The 22,051-nt window shown below is 37.1% G+C and overlaps 1 pseudogene; it reads right to left on the bottom strand.

Annotated features, from left to right (window-relative positions):
- Positions 1 to 4,030: 4,030 nt before the first annotated feature.
- LOC139084290 (olfactory receptor 6T1-like) lies at positions 4,031 to 5,002 on the bottom strand (annotated as a pseudogene).
- Positions 5,003 to 22,051: the final 17,049 nt, after the last annotated feature.

The raw sequence follows: 22,051 nt of genomic DNA, 5'->3' as shown, positions 1-22,051 counted from the left end.
TGATACTTTAAATTGATCTTAGCCTAGTATGGTTGAGAGAGTCATACAGATTAGATACTGGAATATGGGGACATGGAATAAAAGACCATTTGTGGACAACTGAACCCAATGAAGAATGCAAAATTGGGTTATAATGTAGGAAGGTGGATTATCCTCTAGTCCCTAAATCAAGAGTGGTATCGGATAATACATAAGTACCCTTAGCAGCTCTACTTCAGTTTAAGAGGGTATGGAGAAATGGTCATGGCCCTCTCTCCCATACTCTCTCTATTCCACCACAACACCTTAACTCCTTGATCCAGATTTCTGCATCTTCTATCACCAAATTAATCAGTTGTCTTCTTACCTGCATCACAGGATTTTTATCTGAAATGTACTGAAGAAATCAGTACACATTTATCCTCACTTCTGCACCTAGGAGTTAATTTTAAAATAAAACAAAGCAAGTTTTTTTTTTTTAACTTGTTGAATGCTATTTAATCAATCAGATTTAATCAATCAGTGATACTCTCCAGGGATGTGTAACAGGAAGAGGATGGCATTTTACAAATATATCTTCAATTAGTTATCACCCATCATTTATATTTTAGTAAATTAGTATAAGAAAAGTTCCTTTCAACAATAAAATCCAGCTGAGAGGGAATGTCTAGTATACAGGACCTAGGGCATGGGTCAAATTCCAAAGAAGACGGGCATAGGACTAGAGAAAAGGGAGTTGGAATATTGAAGGAGAAGATATGACAGCATAGAGCAAATACTTGAGCTATTGAAAGAGAATATACTTTAGTGGGAAGAGAATTTTGGAATCAGAAGATTCAAGTCAGAGTTCTCTTTCTGTGCAGTTTAATTTAGGAACAAGAGTCTAACTCTCTCCACTATACCCTGAATTTGTAGCAGGGTCACATGTTTAATTATAAAAGTCATATGTGCAAATAAAATGTAGCTTCTTTATTTTTCAATAACTGGTATGAAATGCTGCACAAATACCATCTTGCTAAATAGTAGGGAAAAAGAGCTAAAATTTAAGCAAGTCTAATACCACTTACTTCTATGCTTAAAATGACATAATTTCTTTAAGTAAATGGTCATTCAGAAAATAACTCAGTTCCTTAGGATTCTGCCTTCTTCTTTCCAATTTTGTCCTATTTTAAAGTGGTGTCAAAATGTATAGAGTAGGAGTGCAGTTTACTCGACCCCATGGTGATGAAGGAAGACAGAGGCCTCAGATCCACACAGTGTCTTCTGGGTGCTTGGTGGTCTCTGTTGCAGTGTGGCTGACCTGGGCTGCTTTCTGCACTCAGGACTGGATGTGGGAGTAATTCTCTTTCTGAGTGTTCTTCTGACCCCGATGATAAAGTCTGTCAGTGATTTGCTCAAGGTCTGGTTTCTCTTTTTGCTCAGGGCTGAGTGATGCTCCCATTCTAGCCTAGTCTCTTGTACTTTCTTCATCCATTCCTTAACCAAGTTTTTCACCCTAAATATTGATCCCTCAAAATATTAAAAACCACCTAATTCAGTCTATTTATTTTTCACATGAGGAAGTTAAGTAAAAATGAGAAAGTCATTTGTTCAAGTGCACAGGGAAAGCAAGTTGGAACAACAAGAATTTGTTTTGATTCTAGTTCCATACTGTATTTACTAAGCAGTATGTCTTAAAGTGTTAAGAACAGAGCTGCACTGACTGGCTCCTGCTCATCTTTCCAGTCTCATGTCTTCCTTCTCTTTGCCCCACAATCTATCATATTGTGTTACTTTCAGTTTCATGGTTACACTCAGGGCACCTCTGAGCTTCGTACCTGCAGAAGTACTATAGAAAACACTCAGCACCCTTCTAAACCTGGCTTACTCCTGTGATCTTAGGTGAAATATCACTTCTTCTTGGAAGCTTCCACTGTCCCCTTCCTTGTGTATTAAGAACCCTTCTCTGTGTCCCATAGAATGCTTGCTTCCCAAATTGTAGTGCTTTAACCTAATTCTTACTGGTAGACTGTAAGATCTATGGGCAAGAAGAGTATTTATCTCATCAACTCTACTCCCAAATCATATTTGTATTGTCCTTTTTTCTCAACCACCACTGCAATTCTAAAGTCATAACTAGCACATCTGTCATCTAGACTATGCAATAGCTGCCTAGATGATTCTCTAAAATCTGCTTTTGCCTCCTTCTAATCAACTGTCCCCACAACAACTGATTGATCTTTTAAAACGTGATTTGATCACTCTCTTGCTTAAAACTTTTCAAAGGCTTTACATTGCCTTTAAAAAGGAAGAAAGATCCACATAAACCTGCCTGAACTGATTGCAGCCACCTCTCCAGTTCCACTCCTCATTTCCATTTGTTTCTCTGAGTCCCTCTTTTCTTACTGGGAGTCTTCGCAAATACTACTTCTTTTCTCTCTAGAATGCTCCTACCCTACTTTTTTGCCTGGCTAGCTCCTGCTCAATCTCAGGTCTCAGTTTAAAGGTCGCATCAGAGGTATGTTTCCTGATCTTAAATTCAAATTATCTTCCTTTATTAGTCCCTCTAACAAAACTCTACTCTTTTCTCAAAAGCATTTATCACAAATTACAACTACCTACTGACATGCATTTAGGGTTTTTTTGCCAGCTATCACAAGTACACTATAAATTCCATAAAAGTGAGAGTGATTTCCACCTTGTTTACTACTGTAGACCCAAGGCGTAGCTCCACAGCTTAGGTTTAAGAGCAGCAGAGGCGCCTCAGGTACTGCATTGAGGAGGCATTTACTCTCACATTTGTGCACAGTCTGACCCTGCACTTCCGTGAACAAGTATGGGCATGCGTCTCTTTAAAATTTATGCACGAAAAATCTTCCTTGGTTCACTCTAACCCCATCTCTGCCTAGCCTGGTGCCTAAAGATATTAAATATTTAATGATATTTCTTAAAGGAATAATTGTTCCCTTATTAGGATCTATTAGGTAGAATTTGACTTGGGAATTTGGGATATTTAAATATTTTGTTGGTGTCAGCACTCCTCCTTTATGAGACTCCTGCCGGAGCTGCTAGTCACATAAAGTGTCGGTGTCACAATCCAATGTACACATCAGGATAGATGCGGAGAGGGCTGATGGCCACTCTGACTTTATTATAACCAGCATTTCAATATATACATAGCTTACATCTGTTAAACATACACAGGCATTCTGGATGAAGTAATTAGCAAATGCCAAGAATTCTTAGTGATTTCTCAAGGAGCCCTCCCTCGGCCTCTGTTTTGATATTATCGTGTTATTGCTGTGCTCGTATATTTTATCTTGGAGAAGGCAAGGTCTCCTAGGCAACAGCCCCTCCTGCTCTGGATCTTGATATCATGTCTCCGTCTGTGCCCCCAGGTGACCATGCCTGTCTTAGGTTGCCTCCCCCTGGAGGTCTTACCTGTCATTGGCTGACCAGCCTTCTTACCTCTGGGTCACAGTTTGTTGGCAAGACTTTTCCAGTGATTATTAACCCTTCCTGCATCAGGGGTGGCTACATAAAGAACAGTAGCCAATAAGGATCAAGAAACCATTTATTATTGCACCCAGAATTTGATTTCCCAATACAGAGCTTCTAGGTAATCTTGTTTGTCATATTCAGTCTAGATGGAAGCCCTCAGAAGGCCTCTTACTCCTCTATTATCTCCATATCTGAATCTCCAGATTTTAACATTCCCTGATTGGCTTCGTGATACAGGATGTTGAAGCAGTAGTAAGCGTACTTAAGAGAACACATGACGAATAAGAGGAGCAGCTGTCCTGCACAGAGGCCCATGCTCACCCATCCCAAAGGAAATGTGTCCTAACCAGCATTCTGAATTCGACCAGTTGGTGCCACATTCTCCTTGGGGAGGTAGAAGCATAAGGAAGATTGGAGGGAGGAAAATGAAGGCTAACTCCCATATTTCATGTTGTATATTTATGAAAACTATTCTCTTATCTGAGAAAAGTGCAGGGTACTGTTTGAGTGATTTGTTCTTCAAATACATCTAAAAAATTGAATAAATTGTTAATTTCCCAATATAATAAGACTATTTTCTTTTACTTGTGACCCTTATAGTCTCTTGCAGCCATGTGTCTGTGCCACCTCAGGGCATCACTCAGGGCTTGCTTCACCTTATCATTGCAGAGACTGAAGATGAACGGGTTCAGTAGGGGTGTGATGATACAGCTCAGACTGAGGCACCTTTTTTGAGCAGCATGGACTGAGCCTCTGATAGACGGATACAGAGAAAAGTGGAGCTGCCATAGGTGATGATCACCACTGTAAGATGTGAGGCACAAGTGGAGAATGCTTTCTTTCGCTCAGCAGCGGTGGGGGCCCTGAGAACAGTGGCAAGAATGCATGCATAAGAGACTGAAGTTAGTGCCAGTGAGCCCAGTAACACTGACGTGGAGAGCACAAAAGCCACCAGCTCCAGGAGGCAAGTGTCCCCACAAGAGAGTCTCAGCAAGGGCCAACTGTCACAAAAGAAGTGGTCAATACCATTGGGGCCACAGAAAGGTAGGCTGGCCATGAGGATGGTGGGGCGAAGGATCCAAAGGAATCCAGCTAGCCAGGAGGCCAGCACTAGCTGGGATCAGATTTGACCATTCATCAGTGTCTCATAGCGTAGTGGTTGGCAGATTGCCAGGTAACGATCTAGAGCCATGACAGCTAAGAGAAAGAAATCGGTGGTGCCCAGGAGGAAGTAGAGGTAGGACCGGATGATGCAGCTGGCAAATGAGATGGAGTGATCCCCTGTGAGGGTGATTACAAGCATCTTGGGAACCACAACAGACACGAGCAACAGCTCCAGGAAGGACAGGTTCCACAGAAAGAAGTACATCTGTGTGTGCAGGCGTCAGTCCATCCAGCTAAGCCCAATAATTAGCAGGTTGTCTGTGGCTGTTACAATGTAGGTCACCATCAACCCCAGGAACAGCAAGAACTGCAGGATGTGGCTACTGGGGAATCCCAGAAGGACAAACTCTGTTACCTGAGTCCAGTTTTCAGGGCTCATCTCCAGTCACCTGTGGGGAAAATGAACTAGACCTTTGTAACTGGGTCCATAGCCAAATCCTCATTTAATCAACCAGTAACATAGTATTGAGTACCTAGCATTTCCTTACATTCTGAGAATATATCAATCTATCTTTGTGCCTGCAAGTGACTTACAGGGACAGAAACAATTATATCAGGAAGCATACCGATAATAACATGGATGATTTTGAACACTAATTGTGTATTAGGAAATTTATATGTGCATCTCCTCTTGCAGCATTCCTTAAAGATAGGTATTACTGTTCTCATAAATAAGGAAAGGATGACTGAAGAAGCTTAAGGAATTCTTCTATGATCAAACAGGAAGCAGGTGGTAGAGGCAGGACTTCATGCTAACTTCTTTGGCTGCAACGCATACATATTTCCCCTGTTTCACTTATGCTGGGTACCACATGAGCAGTGTGGCCTTAGAAGAATTCAGAAGAGTGGAGGGGTCAGAGAAGACCTGACTGAATAAATGCACCATGAACACAATCTTATCAGTATCAAGAACTCTTCTTTTAGTGTTGATGGTCCTTCTGTGTATTGGCTTAACATAAAATAAGAGAATAAAAATCTGGGCTTTCAGTACCTTTAGAGATTTCATTTTCCTTAACCAGTCAGAGACCTACATGGAATTGAACTTTGCAAAGCCACAGTGTTGTCATAAGGTGTTTCTTGTGTTTTTTTGTTGTTGGTTTTACCAACACTTCCTTCTATAGGTTACAAGAAATCTCTCTTCCTAATGTAAAATTTATTAGCTGTCTCTCAACCTCAGCTCTGCCAACGTTGTCATGGAGTGAGATGAGGAGGAAGAGGGAATGCTATCAAAGGAAATAGGATGTATCAACTTGACTCTTCAAGTTTTGTTTGCATTTGGAGATATGTTCATCTTGCCCTGGGAGCTTTTGCCATCTTGTAAAATTCATCTATACGTTTTGAAAGATGGATTTCACTAGACATCTTGGTTCCAGGATTCTTTTCTCACATCCTGTGCCAAATACTCAGTATTACATAGATCCTACCTGTCAATTAGGGAAAATGTTGGAAAATATTCTAAGACAAAAAGAATGCAAACTACCATCAAGATACTTTGTTTAATTGACAAGGAATGAAGTTTTGAGAGCTGTGGCAAAATTTAATCCAGGGTCATCTATTACTCCAGACTTCCTGCATTAGAGACGAGGAGCACAAATATTTTCTCAGTTCTGTCTGAATCCACCTTAATGAAGATTATGAGCTGAGGCAAGGGATCCTGGTTCCAAGGCTGAAGGAGAGAGGTACCCAGGGCATGTTCTGTTTAAGTGCATTTTGGTAGGAATAAGTCCTGGGATTTAAGTGGCTAGATAACAATAAAGCTTCATTCTGCTAGCCTAGAGCTTGTATCTCCAAAAATCAAAGAAATACCTCAATAAAACCCAGAAAAGGATGCTAGAGCACTATTTTAGGATAACATAATCATTTCAGATAAGAAATATGTGTCAACTGTGGCTCTTTCCAAAGTGTCAGGTAAACACTATGATTAAAAACAGCTTATAAAGCCTAGCTGTCAAAAATTTAATGTTAGCTTTTAGCTACTGTTATAAATATACATACTAAAGTCGTTATTACACAGCATCCTATTGATTGTTAACCCGAATGACTACATATAAGTTCCTGAATAACTTCATCAGTTGGCTGGCTGGCTCTTTTTACCTCAGATAACAACAATATAATCCCAGCGTACATATGGTTAAAATTTTATCATTTTGATGTTCAAAATAATCTTGTTGGTTGACCTAATCAATGTCTAGGAAGTCTTGCTTAAAGTCACGCAGTGAGAAATTGTTAGTGTTATTGTTGGAAATGGTTTCTTGTTCCCATCCACTTTGCACTAAAAACACTGCTTGGCAAGGTGAGAATCAAGAAGGGAATTAGAGCTATGAGGGACACACACACATACACACATTTTTATTCAATCTACACAATGACTTAATTTACATAATCAAATAGCTAGTATTATTATTATTCTCCTTACAATTAAGCAAATTGGAACACAGCAGGTTTAAGAGACCTCAGAGGTAGAGCTAAGACACACATGTAAACTTGTCAGACCTTGATGTCAAACCAAAGCACTAGTAAACATGGCTATTTGAACTTGAAACTTGAACCTGACAGGGGGAAAAAGGACAATGATTTGGAATGCAACAATCTAATAATGTCTCATAATAATAACAGCTTGCACTTATTGTGTAGTTACTATGTGTCAGGAACTTTCTACTCATTTCTTGTTAAATTTCTTAGCAACTATACAAGGTAACACTACCCTCATCCTAGAGGCAAAGGAATTAGAGTTAGAGAGATTAAAGACCCATGTCAGGTGAGTGGTAGAATTAGGGATTAGAATTTAGAAAGTCCGACTTCAGAGACTGCACTTTTAACTGCTAAGCCATGTCTTAAATGAGAAAGAGTTTGTGACTATAAATTTGATTTGATATCAACTTCTAATTGTTGCCTTGCTTCATTTGCTGGCTAATGATAGGAATTCTGCATGTGGAAATTAATTATTGTAATTTAAAACTTTGATCCTGAAAAAGTGAAAATATCCCTCAAGATGTGTGCTAGACTAGGCCTTATCCAACAGGCTTTCAACCCTTCCTCCAGAGCAATGGAAGGTAGGTGTTCTGACCCCAGTCACCACTCCCCATACCCAAAAGATGGCCTCCCTTCCCTGAATACATCATAGAAACTTGTCCTCCCTGTCCTTCAAGTTCTATCACAGGCTGTGCTGGATCTACATCATGTAGAAAGTGATATAGTACTTTTTATACACAAGTGCTTTCCTATTTTATCAATCCCAATAAGAACTCCCTCATGGCATTATACATTTGGGGTATTATCCTAAATCTGGATGGAATCTATTTCCTTTCTGGAAGATGGGACTGTCCTGCCAAGACATATCATAAACTTGTAATTATCAGATCCTTTCACAATCCCTTCATCCACACGGGTCATTTGGTCTTGGAAATTTCTCCTGGGCCAACTGATGTATGTCCATGTGTATGTTTAGTCCTCCAAGCCCTGTTAACCTCTCATTCAGTGCTTCTCTCATGCTTCCCTGGGCCAAAGCCTTCTTAGCCTACTGGGAACATATTTGCTTGGTTTGTTTCTCTTTTCCACTCTTTAGATATACTACTAGCATCTCGAGGTTTGAATAAATTTTACTCCTTATTAATCAAGGGTAAATCCAGGCTTATTTAATTATTTCCAAAGAGCATGGAAAACCTGCAACATAATCATCTAGTTTGTTTCTTTAAAATGCTGATTTCTAGACTCTACCTGTAAAACTGCAATCATTCTCTGGGATTATGGCCCAGGAACAAAGATTTTTAACAATTTCTTTGGGTTATTCTTAATAACATTAAAGTTTGAGAAATACTGGATTTAGAAAGTAAGAAGAGTGTTAGACAGGTTTGAATGTGATTATGGAAAATGTCAGAGGTGTAAGATAGGGGTAAGTTGTAGGTAGGATATAGAAGAGCCTAGAAATGGGAGGCTTAGTTTTCTAAACTAAAAACATTTTCAGAAACTAAACTAAACTAAAAACTGAAAACATCTAAGGTGGTGGTAGAGCTAACTTTACAGATGACCCAGGGCAGCAATAAATCTAGGCTTCTGAATGCTCACAACATTCCTATGGCTCTCTCATCCTCCAATATAAGCACGGATATGGAGAGATTATTCTTTTCAGATGCGGGCTAAGTACCCCCATACAGGAGACATTAGATATAATCATGAACACTTTGTGCCGAGTATTCTACCAGGTGCTGGAGATACAGTGTTGAATAAGATGATGAAGAGCACATAGTGTAGTAGGGGTTAGATATATGCAATTCATAAATTCCGCTGGAATTCACTTAAGGCCGTGATAAAAGTAAAATCAAAGTCTTATGGGGTCAGAGAAGAGAAAGGTACAAGTTTTGTTTTGGGGCATCATGGAACATTTCATAAAGTTATGAACATTTAACTGAGTATTTAAGAATAATTTTTTCCAGATCAAGAAGGAATATGAGTCTTTTAAGTTTAAAGTGACCTAAAGTACAAAAACTTTTGAGTTTTTTAATAGGAAAATGAGATTATAAAGATTAAAGATTAATAATATCATTCAGTCTTGATTATCAAACTACTCTTTAAAACACACTCATAGTTATTATAAAAGCATATTTCTCGTTAAAGATAGAAAGACCAGAGCATACTATTTGTTGAGTGAAAGAATGATTTAAACCTAATGGACTTAAAGGTTCATAGGAGTATAAGCTGACTTAACTCTGGAGAGAGAAGAAATTTAAACTTTATCTTTGGATCCTTCCCATCTCTGCTAGCAGTGCCATAATACACCTATTATATGGTATTCTTACTTTTTTAGTTGTCACATAATCTTATTAATGTTAACTTTTTAAGAGAAGTGAATATTTTTGAGTTATTTTCTTCTTATTAGAAATAATTAGTTCTTAAAGGCTTTAAGATATAATGGCTAGCACAATAATTGTGGAATGAACATTGCCCTGAAATTGTGCTATTTTGGGCAGAGTACTTTGTCTTGTGTCTCCCAAATACAAGAGGTTAGCAATACTCCTCTACACACAAAACTTGATCTTTATATGAAACGTCAGTGAGAAGTGTAAGGATAAAGTTTCCCAAAAGCTGAGGGCTTAATATTTCAGGCCTTAATAAAGGAGGAAGTTAGTTTCATTATCTGGCTATGCAAAACATGAAAATCAGAGCTTCCTATAGTGCAGTACTGCATTGTATTGGCTCAAGTGTTGATCTATGTATATGGAATTAAACAGGAGGAACGATAACCCTCCAGTCCTATCCTCCCTCAGAAAAACAGAAGTTGCATTAGTGTCTACAGTGAAATGTACTGTATTTTTCAGTACTCCAAATCTATATGCCTTAAAACATGTATAAACAAAAATTAATTCCAAGTCTAGTTCTAAGTCAGGAGTAAGAATAAATTTTGAATATACAAAGTTTTCTGAGATAGGAGACTGATATAAGTTGGCTCTTGTACCTGTTCCAATACTGCATTTATTCAGCTTCTTCCCCTGCCAAGTTTGAAGAAAGTGCACTCAGAGGACCAATCTGGCTCCTGTTTATGGTCAATGGAGCACACAGAAGCCTTCTTGCATCAATAGGTCTTTTGGTTTCAAGTAATACCAAGCAAAACCCCCTTGCAGTGCTGAAAAAGAAGTTCCTATAACTTTGCATGATTACTTCTTCCCACACCCAATCAATTAAAATTTGCTTTAACTTGTTTTGAACCTGCTTTGAAATCCCAAAGGGGAACAGCTTCCCTACAACTTTACTAAAAATAAACAATGCAATTAGTCCTTTGAGGCTACAGGGGGTGAGTTGTTTGAGATTTGTCAGAGAATGGCAGCCATAGCTCTTTACCCAAAAGGTAGAGCTATCTCTTGAGTACAGGGTGAAGGATAATGTGCTACTGCATTCAAACTTTGGGAAATTCTCTGAAACTAGGTAATGACTCAGTGAGACCTAGGGTATCTTGACAAAGTAATGAAGGTATAAATTTAAATATATATATATATATATATATATATATATATATATATATATAGGTAATCAGTACTAGTAACAAAACAAGCCCTATTTTCAATAAATACTGGATGTTGAGTCCCACAGTAGTTGTGGCATATATTAGTTACACGAACTTGAGTATGTTTGTTAAATTCTCTGAGTTTCAGTTTCATCATCTGCAAAAGGGATTTCACAGAATTTTCAAAAGAATGGATCGTGTATAATTTGCACTAAGGTGATCAATGGAGATTAGCAAAATCATTTGAATCTTGCTCATCCTCAAGTAGATAAAAATTCTCTTCTCATTTACATCAATTCTGTAAGTTCAAGTATCCAATATCCTCTGTCTATTCTACCCTTCATCACCCCAATAAATGTTGAACTTGAAGCTCGTCAAAACAATACTACAACCTGACAAAAGCTTGCATCTTTCTAGGTGCAGTTCTACTGAAAGATTTTTCACATTCTGGAGCATGAAGTGAATTGTGACTAGTATTGGCTTAACAGAGATTCAATAAAATCTAAAGGACATATTTAAAAGTTCTACTCATAGTTGTCTCATCTCGGTTAGAATTCAGAATATAAAGTCATGTCAAACTATGTATTAGTGATTTTTATTTGTAGTAAATTATGATTTTTCTTTCTCTTTGAAAACAGGAAGCTATTCTATGATACTCTTATGGGTTCATATGCTAAAGAAATCCTGGTTTAAAATATATAATAAATAAGAAATAATTTTGCACTGACCAGAATGATCTGTCTAAAGAAAAATTTACAAACATTCTAGGACTCTCAAATCTTGTCTTATTAACTTAGACAGAATGATGAGGCCAATAAAAGCTATTCACTTTTAATAGAGGAAAGAGCAGTGGACGAAGAACCAGCCTTGTCTGATTTTCAGGAATTAGAAGAAGTGCGCGCCAAGAATGTTGGATACTGTGGTGGTTACTGTAGATGAGCTCTTTCCACCTTTATTCTGTGCTCCCTGGTGGGCCAGATCTACAGTCCTGGGAGTGAATCTTGGAACCCCAGTCTAGAATATATTTCCTAAACACATCTGGTGATTTTAAAAGCACTTAATTCCCTGTAATTCTCCTTGCTTAAAACTTGTAGAATTGTTTCCGTTTCCTTCACTGAAACCTAACTGATGTAAATTCCAATTAGAGTGGGACTTCTATGAGCTAGGGCAGATCAGCACTTTATCCAGAGGATGTTTTGGTGCCTAACTGGACCTCAAAGCCTTCCCTCCAAGGAACAGTCCAAGAAACAAAAAAATAGGTCCAAATGGGTTGCTCAATAACCCATTCGATGATATCTACCTTCATTCAGAGAAAAATGCCCTTACGTGACCATATTTCATCTTTGAATTAGGATGGGATATCAGTCTGAAGGGAGATAATTGATATAGTTTCTATCTTTTCCAAAAAATTGGTTTCTTTTCCTTTTCTTTCTTTCTTTCTTTCTTCTTCTTTGTTTTTTTTTACATGCCTACTTACTTTGGTTATTCCATGCACATAAGTTAGGGAAAGCTGAATTGTCTATTGACTGAGTTAGATCTGAAACTAGTCTATAATATTAAATTACCCTATAGAATGTTGCAAAAATTTAGGATATGTGTTGAGGTATGTGAAGGTATCTTTAATAACTTCTAGATCCTTTCCTGGAATCTTATCATCTTCATCCTAAATAAGATAATTTATTGACTATTTAAATACTTTCATGGAGTTCTTATCCTTTCCCCTTTATAAAAATTTACCCTCATTTGTTATCTGAGTAAGGTATATACAAAAAAGACTGGATTACAGACTGTGCCATAGCACTGTCAGAGTCACTAGCACCTAAAAAGAAAAATCAGAGGTTAGCCTAAATGAGTGCCAGATTGGCAAAATTTCAGGAAACTTTAAAAATGAACGAAAGAATATCATACAATGTGGGGACTTTTGCACCATAGCAGGATTGTTCATCAAAACCAACAACTCAGATAATATATATGTTATCTGAAATTGTTAACAAAACTTCAATTTGATTGCTATTAGAAACTGAGAGAGACTGGATTTGAATTCAGGTAGAATATGTCATCTAGAGATGAATTATTGAATTGTGCTTTTAGATTTTGAGGAAAACAAACATAATACATGTAATAATAATACTTTAATAACAACAGCCATATTAGGAATATTAATGCTAATATTAATAATAGTAACATTATTATGCCAACATATGTTTATTTGACTGTTTACTCAGTTTCAGTAAATATCCTAAGCTTTTTACATCATTAATATATGGGAATAATGATATTTGAAGAGTACTTTACAAGAAGAATCTTATTTAATCCTCACAACAATGCTATGAGGTATAAATTACTTTGTGCCTATTTTATAGATTATGGAAGTGAGTTTTAGGGAGAATAAGCAGTTTGCATATAGTCAGGCAGCTAACAAAAGGGTGACAAGAAATTTAAATCTGATCTTTTGACTTGAAGGGCAAAGCTCTTAACCACTTTATTACACTATCTTCTTCAAGTCTTCATCCATTTTTATAAATATCAGACATAAATATAAACTAACTGCAACATCTGTCATTGAAAAACATCCATTGAGCACTCAGTCTGTGCCAGATCTTTTTTCCTAGTACTACATAAATGCTTATTCTTTCCTCTCATGTTTCCTGGGGAAAAAAACCTTTCTTTCTTCGCTACATTCTGAGAGCCAGATTTCATCATTTCTTGGCTGAGTAGTAGTCCATTGGGTACATACACCACGTTTCTTTCTCCTTTCATCCCATCACTTGATAGGCATCTAGATTGCTTCCAAGTCTTGGCTATTGTGAATAAGGCTGCAATGAGGAGAAGGGTGCATGTATCTTTATGCATTTTTGTTTACAAGTTCTTTGGATAAATACCCAATGGTGCAATAGATGGATCATATGGTAGATCTATTCTTAATTTTCTCGGGAAACTCCATACTGTTTTCCATAGTGGCTGCACCAGTTTTACACTCCCACCAGACATGTACTAGGGTTCCCTTCTCTCCACATCCTCTTCAACACTTGTTTCCTGTCTTGTGAATTATAGCCATTCTGACAACAGTGAGGTGAGATGTCATTGTAGTTTTTATTTGCATTTCCCTGATAATTAATGATATTGAACATGTTTTCATGTGTCTGTTGGCATGTCTGTTGGCAATCTTCTTTGGAGAAATCTCTGTTCAGATCTTTTGCCTATTTTTCAATTGGGTTGTTAGTTTTTTTGTTGCTGAGATGTATGAGTTCTTTGTATATTTTGGATATTAACCCCTTATCTGATATATGGTTTGCAAATATCTTCTCCCAATTGTTAGGATTTCTTTTCATTTTGTTGATGGTTTCCTTTGCTGTACAGAAGCTTTTTAGTTTGATGTAGTCCCATTTGTTTAGTTTTCTATTCTTTCCCTTGCCCAGTCAGACATGGTATTTGAAAAAATGCTGCTAACACCAATGTTGAAGAGAGAGTACTGCCTATGTTTTCTTCTAGAAGTTTCATGGTTTCAGATCTTACATTCAAGTCTTTAATCCATTTTGAGTTGATTTTTGTGCATGGTGTAAGATAAAGGTCTACTTTCATGCTTTTACATGTGGCTGTTCAGTTTTCCCAACACCAATTATTGAAGAAACTCTCCTTTCTCCATTGCGTGTTCTTGGCTTCCTTGTCGAAAATTAGCTCTCCATAGATGTGTGGATTTATTTCTAGGCTCTCGATTCTGTTCCATTGATCTACGTGTCTGTTTTTGTGCCAGTACCACGCTGTTTTTGTTACTATAGCTTTGTAGTATATTTGAAATCAAGGAGTGTGATAGCTCCAGCATTGTTCTTTTTCCAAGGATTCCTTTGGCTTTTCAGGGTCTTTTGTTGTTCCATATAAATTTTAGTATTCTTTGTTCTGTTTCTGTGAAAAGTGTTGTTGGAACGTTGATAGAGATTGCATTGAATATATAGATTGCTTTAGGGAGTATGGACATTTTAAATATGTTAATTGTTCCAATCCAACAGCACAGAATATCTTTCCATTTCTTTGTGTCATTTTTTATTTCCCTCAATGATGTTTTATAGTTTTCAGTGTACAAGTCTTTCACTCTTTGGTTAAATTTATTCCTAGGTATTTTATTCTTTTTGTTGTCATTGTAAATGAGATTGTATTCTTAATTTCTCTTTCTGCTACTTCATTTTTAGTGTATAGAAATGCATCTGGTTTTTGTGTGGCTTTGTATCCTGCAACTTGACTGTATTCATTTTTTATTTCTAAAAGTTTATTAGTGGAGTTTTTAGGGTTTTCTAGGTATAAAATCATGTTATCTGCAAATAGTGACAGTTTCACTTCTTCTTTTCCAATTTATGTTCCTTTATTTCTTTTTCTTGCCTGATTGCTCTGGCTAGCACTTTCAATACTATATTAAATAAGAGTGATGAAAGTGGGCATTCTGTCTGATTCCTGTTCTCACTGGGATAACTTTCTGTTTTTCTCCATTGAGAATTATATTAGCTGTGGGTTTGTCATATATGCCCTTTACTGTGTTGAGGTGTTTTCCTTCTAAACCCATTTTATTTAGAGTTTTTATCATAAATGGATGCTGTATCTTGTCAAATGCTTTCTCTGCATCTATTGAGATGATCATGTGATTTTTACTCTTCATTTTTGTTAATGTGTATCATGCTGATTGATTTGCAGATGTTGAACCATCTCTGCATACCTGGAATAAATCTCACTTGATCATGGTTTATGCTCTTTTTAATGTATTGTTGTATTTGCTATTCACTAATATCTTGTTGAGGATTTTTGCATCGATGTTCATCAGTGGTATTGGCCTGTAATTTTATTTATTTGTGCTGCCCTTGTCTGGTTTTGGTATCGGAATAATGTTGGCTTCGAAGAATAAGTTAGGAAGCTTCTCCTCCTCTTCAATTTTTTGGAAGAATTTGAGAAGGATAGGTATTAAGTGTTCTTTGAATGTTTTGTAGAATTCATCAAGGAAGCTGTCTGATCCTGGACTTTTATTTTTTGGGAGGTTTTTAATTACTGTTTCAATCTCCTTACTGGTGGTTGGTCTATTCAAATTCTCTACTTCTTCTTGATCCAATTTTGGAAGATCACATGATTCTAAGAATTTATCCATTTCTTCTAGATTATCCAATTTTTTGGCATATAGCCTTTCATTTATAATAAATATATAGCTTTTCAATTATAGTCTTTCTCTTATAATCTTTGTTTCTGAGGTGTCCATGGTAATTTCTCCTCTTTCATTTCTGATTTTATTTATTTGAGCCTTCTCTCTCTTTTTCTTGGTGAGTCTAGCTGAAGGTTTTTCAATTTTGGTTATCTTTTCAAAGAATCAGCTCTTCATTTGATTGATTTTTCTGTAGATCTTTTAGTCTCTATTTTGTTTATTTCTGCTCTGATTTTTATATTTCCTTCCTTCTGCTGATTCTGGGCTTGGTTTATTCTTATTTTTCCAGTTCCTTTAGGTGCACTGTTAGATTATTTACTTGGGATTTGTCTTGTTTGTTGAGGTAAGCCTGAATTGCTATAAACTTCCCTCTTGGAACCTCTTTTGCTGTATCCCATAGATTTTGTCATGTTTTCTTTTCATTTTCATTTGTCTCCAGGTATTTTTTGATTTCTCCTTTAATTTCTTCATTGACCCAATTGTTGGTCAGTAGCATTTTGTTTAATCTCCACGTTTTTGTGGCTTTTCTGATTTTCTTCCTGTAGCTGACTTCTAGTTTCATATCTTTATGGTCAGAAAAGATGCTTGGTATTAATTCAATCTTCTTAAATTTATTGAGACTTGTTTTTTGGCCTAATATATGACCAGTCATGGAGAATGTTCCATGAGCATTGGAAAAGAATGAGTATTCTGTGGTTTTGTGATGGAATGTTCTATATATATCTACCAAGTCTATCTGGTCTAATGTATCATTTAAGGCCAATGTTTCCTTATTGATCTTCTGTTTGGATGATCTATCCATTGGTGTAAGTGGAGTGTTAAATCCTCCTACTGTTATTGTGTTACTGTATACTTCTCCTTTTATTTCTGTTAATAATCCCTTTATATATGTAGGTACTCCTACGTTGGGTGCATAAGCATTTAAGTGTTATATCCTCTTCTTGGATTGTTCCCTTTATCATTATGTAGCACCCTTCTTTGTCTCTTGTTTCGGTTTTTGTTTTAAAGTCTATTTTGTCTGATATAAGTATTGCTACCCCAGCTTTCTTTTCTTTGCCATTTGCATGGCGTATCATTTTCCATCCTTTCACTTTCAGTTTGTGAGTGTCTTTAGGTCTAAAGTGTGTCTCTTGTATGTAGCATATATATGGGTCTTGCTTTTTCATCCAATTGCCCACCCTGTGCCTTTTGATTGGATCCTTTAGTCCATTGACATTTAAAGAAGCTAGTGATAAATATGTATTTAATGCCATTTTGTTACTTTTTTCTGGGTGTTTTAGTAGTTCTCTGTTCCTTTCTTCTTCTCTTACTCTCTTCCCTTGTGGTTTGGTTGTTTTCTTTAGTAGCATGTTTGATTTCCTTTCTCTTACTTATTTGCTGATTTATTATAAGTTTCTGCTTTGTGATTACCATGAGGTTCATATATAATGTTATATGTACATAGGTATTTATATTGAGTTGATAGTCTCTTTAGTTTGACCTCTTTCTAAAGGCTCTACTTTTTTACTCCCCTCCTCCAACATTTTATGCTTTTGAAATCATATCTAATCTCTTATTTTGTGTGTGTGTCTATCCACTACCCTCTTATCATTGAAATAGGTAATTTTAGTTCTTTTGTCTTTTAACCTTCATATTATCTTCATAGGTGGTTGACCTGCTACCTTTACTGTTTTCTTACCTTTACCAGTGATTTTATTGCCTTTTTTTTTTTTTTTTTGGATAATTTTCTTATTCCTATTTGTGGTCTTCTCTTTCCTACTTAAATAAGTCTCTTCAGTGTTTCTTGTAGAATTGGTTTCTTGGTGATAAACTCCTTTAATTTTTGCTTGTTTGGGAAGCTCTTTATCTCTTCTTCTATTCTGAATGACAACCTTGATGGATACAGTATTCTTGGCTGTAGGGTTTTTTTTTCCATTTATCAATTTAAATATGTGATGCCATTCTCTTCTCGCCTGTATGGTTTTGGCTGAGAAGTGAGCTGATCGCATTATGGTCTTTCCTTTGTATGTTACTTGTTGCCTTTCTTACTGCTTTTAAGATTCTCTCTTTATCTTTAATTTTGGACATTTTAATTATAATGTGTCTTGGTGTGGGCTCCTTTGGGCTTATCATGTTTGGTGCTCTCTATGCTTCCTATATTTGAATGCTTATTTCCTTCCTTAAGTTAGGAAAGTTTTCAGCTATTATTTCTTCAAATAGATTCTCTGTCCCTTTGTCTTGCTCTTCTCCTTCTGGGACACCTATAATACAAATATTAGCATGCTTGATATTGTCCCAGACTTCCTTTAGACTGTTCTCATTCTTTGTAAATTCTTTTTTCTTTTATCTGTTCAGCTTGGGTGATTTCTTCTAGTCCTCAGTCCAGCTCACTGATGCATTTTTCTGTATCATCTACTCTGCTATTGAGTACCTATAGTGAATTTTTCCTTTCCAATATTGTATTCTTCATTTCTAATCCATTCTTTTTTATATTTTCCAATCCTATTTTTACATTCTTACTGTGTTCATCCAGATTTCTCCCAAGATCAGTGAGCATTCTTATGAGTTTTTGTTTCAACTCTTTGTCAGGTAGATTGCTTATTTCTATTTCATTTAGTTCTTTTTCTGGGATTTTATCCTGTTCCATTGCTTGAGACATATTCCTCTGTCTCCTCATTATGCTTCTTTCTCTATGCTTATATCTATGTATTAGGTGAGACAGCTATGTCCCCTTATCTTCAAGAAGCAGTCTTAGGTAAGAGACGCCCTTTGAGGACCAGGAGTATGCTTCTCTATCATCACCTACCCAACTGTTCTAGGAATGACCCCTGTGTGGGCTACACATGTTCTTCTGTGGCAGGGCTGCTCTTACTGCATGTACCCAGGGAGTCTAGGTTTTCTCTCACTGGCCCGCTGTTTGTAAATCAGGTTTGGGGAGCCTAGCACCATTGGCTCCAAAGTCTAGTAGTACCCTCTTGTGGCAGTTTTTCTGTTGTGAGTAGGCACCCAGTGTGGCTAGTTGCTAGGCTCAGGGGCTTACAATTGCTGTAGGCCTCAGGCCTGAAAGGCTGTTGTCAGCTCTCTCAGGATTGCATCTGAGTGGGACTGGCCCCAGGCATAGGAGCATACAATTGTTTCTGGTTTTGGAAGGCAGGGCCAATACCCTTTGTGAATGTTGGTGAAGCATAGGTCTTCTGCCACTGATAAGCCCCACCCCACAGGTCCACATACACCATCAACACAGTCCTGGTCCATGCACACATCCTGACCCATTGGAGCATACCCAGTTGCCCCACTGCAGAGGCCCCCACACTCTCCACTAACACCCCCCACAGTTCACCTGCTTCTCACATAGGTCCTTCCTGCAGAAGTGACACACTCATCTTCCTGTAGAGGATTGAGGCACCCAGTCTATGCAGGCTGATAAATAGCTTGAGGGCTTACTGTTTGGTGGGGCCAGTCCCTAGGGATGCCTCTCCTGGCTGAGCTGGATTAAATCTGTGCTCTAGTTGGTGTGGCAGACCCTTGGGCTATCAGGCCAGGGGGATAACTCCAATGGCATCTGCCAGCGCCTGTGTCATACACCTGTACTAGGTCACAACAGTGGCTGCCATTAATGTCTCAGTCTCTGGAGAGGTCTCACCTCTCACAGAGATGCACCCAGAGCCTACCTGCTGAATCTTTTTTCACCAAAGTACTGTACACCTTCCTTTCTACTGATTTTATGATGCTCTCTGAGATGGGTGAATGTCTGTGTGGGCCTTTTAAGAGCCAGCTTTTTGGCTTACATCTGATATCTTTTCTGGGGGTATTCCCCCTTATAGTTAATAGCCAGAAAAGTCAGGTATTATGAGACTTGTCTCAGTTGTGCTGAGTCTGAAGGATGCTTATAGTGATAATCCACCCCTGTTCAGGTCCCCACTTCTTCAGGGAAGGCTGAATACCTTAGGGTGGCTCCTGTTCAGCTGTGAAGCTCCTTGGCTCATGAAAGTGGCTTTTTTTCTCTCCAGAGAGAATTTATGCCTCTTCTGCTTCAGTTAGGACTGTCCATTTTTGTGGGGGTACTTTTTGTCCAGTTTTCAGTTCTCTTTTTGGGGTAATTTTTCTGAGAACAGTTGTAACCTAGTTGTCTTCATGGGAAGAGGTGAGTTCAGAGTCCACCTACAACACCATCTTGACCACAATCTTATTGATAAATATGTTAAAGTAACCATAGGAAAAGATTGACAAAATAGAGGAAGAGGTAGAAAAATTCAGGACAAGGAAGTGTATTAAAAATAAAGCACAAAGAAAGATATATTGAAAAAAGAACACAAGAACTCAATGTCTGGAATGTGCCAAGTGATGCAGCATGCTTGTAATTAGACTTCCAAAAGGAGAGTAAACAGTGAATAGAAAAGACACTTATTTGAATGAATAGTGTCAATTTCTCCCCAAATCTGATTAAAAAAATTGTAACATATAGATCAAGAAAACTCAACCAACCCAAAGTAGAATAGGTACAAGCTTATGTATTCTAAACATACCTAGGCACATTATACTCAAACTGATGAAAACCAAAGGTCAAGTTAAAATCTTAAAAGCACTCAGATAATAAAAAATGCATTATTTTCAGAGGAACAATGATATGAATGACAGTGAATCCTGGTCAGAAAGAGTGGGGGTCAGAAGACAATGCAATGATATCTTAAAGTGCTCAAAAGGTGAGAATGAGGGCTTTAACCTTGAATTCTACATCCAGTGAAAATGCTGAAAAGTAAAGGACAAATAAACACATTTTCAAATAAATTGAAATTGAAACACATTTTCACTTGTAGTTCTACACTACAAGAATCAATAAAGGAAGCTCTTCTAGCTAAAAAAGAAATGACAAAGATTTTTTAACTTAAAGAAGGAATGAAAAGTGCTGGAAATTGAGAAATATGAGAAAATATAAAATACAATTTTACTTTCTTATATTTTAAAAAATTTATTGACTAAGGCAAAAATATAAATATTGCATTTTAGTGTTACTAGTACATGTAGGATGAAAACAAAAAAAAAGCAGCAGTGTAACAGAAAAGAATGGGTTAAGTTGAATCATGCTGTTTAAAGCTTTTACATCATACATAATATAGTAAAATATTAATTCAATGTAGATTGTGATAAGTTAATCTTGAATTTTGGTCCCTTAAGCAAACAATGAAAGATAGAAAAAAAGAATAGTTAAAAAGCCAGTAGAGGTCATAGAATGGAATCTTAAAACAACTAGTCAAGTAACTTAAGTAACAGAAGGACAAAAGAACAAAAAATAGATGGGAAAAGCTGAAAAAAGAAAAGCAAAATAGGAAACTTATACCTAAGCATAATAATAACTACACTAAAAATATATTCTAAAAACTCCAATTCATATGCAGCAATTCTTATACTGGATAAAAAGACAAGACAATACCATATGCCATTTAGAAAAAACCTTGAGGGTATTATGCTAAGTGAAATAAGCCAGACAGAGAAAGGCAAACCCCATATGATTTCACTTATCTGTGGAAGATAAATAAACCCATGGATAAGGAAAACAGATTAGTGGTTATGTGATCAGAAACCAGGCAAGAAAAGGGTTACTGAGAATCTGACCCATAACTAGCATTGTCTGTAAAATCTTTTCCAGACAAGGAGAAAATTAAATGTGCTTTTTCAGAGGTTGATGTCCCCATTTTTAGATGTTGCCATCCTACAGTGAAACTTAACATGATTACAGCAAGACTCCTGTAAATTGCTCCAGCTCTAAGTGTCCAAAAGTTACTACAGACCTGTTACGTGATGATGTGTTCCTTGAACTTGTTATGTAATGGCATGTTGTGTTGAACTCATTATGTAATGGTGCTTTGATCTTGTTACGTAATAGGGCCTTGAACTCAGATGTAATGGCCATCGACAGGCAGCCAGCTTTGGCCCAGTTGTTACACAGTTGTAGCACATCCTCTGCACTCTACTGTATAAAGTTTCCACCAGCACTAAGCTCAGGGAGACACTGCTTTCGGGGCTGTCCCTGGTGTTCTCTATTGCTTGTGCAAGCAATAAAACTTTTCTTCACCTACTTCAGAGTTGGTTGTGCTTTTTGCCTCTGCACTCACCAAGAGATGGACCCACTGAGTTTGGTTACAGTTACCAGAGGGGAAAGGAGTGAAGGGAGGGCAAAAGGGGTAAAGGGGCACATATGTATGGGGACAGATAAAAACTAGACTATAGGTGGTGAACATGATGCAGTCTATACAAAAACTGCTAATATAATA

The sequence above is a fragment of the Equus przewalskii genome, chromosome 6 (assembly GCF_037783145.1).
Source record: "Equus przewalskii isolate Varuska chromosome 6, EquPr2, whole genome shotgun sequence".
Taxonomy (NCBI): Eukaryota; Metazoa; Chordata; class Mammalia; order Perissodactyla; family Equidae; genus Equus; species Equus przewalskii.
Note: the sequence above shows the minus strand (reverse complement) of the source record. Positions and strands in the feature narration are given on the sequence as shown.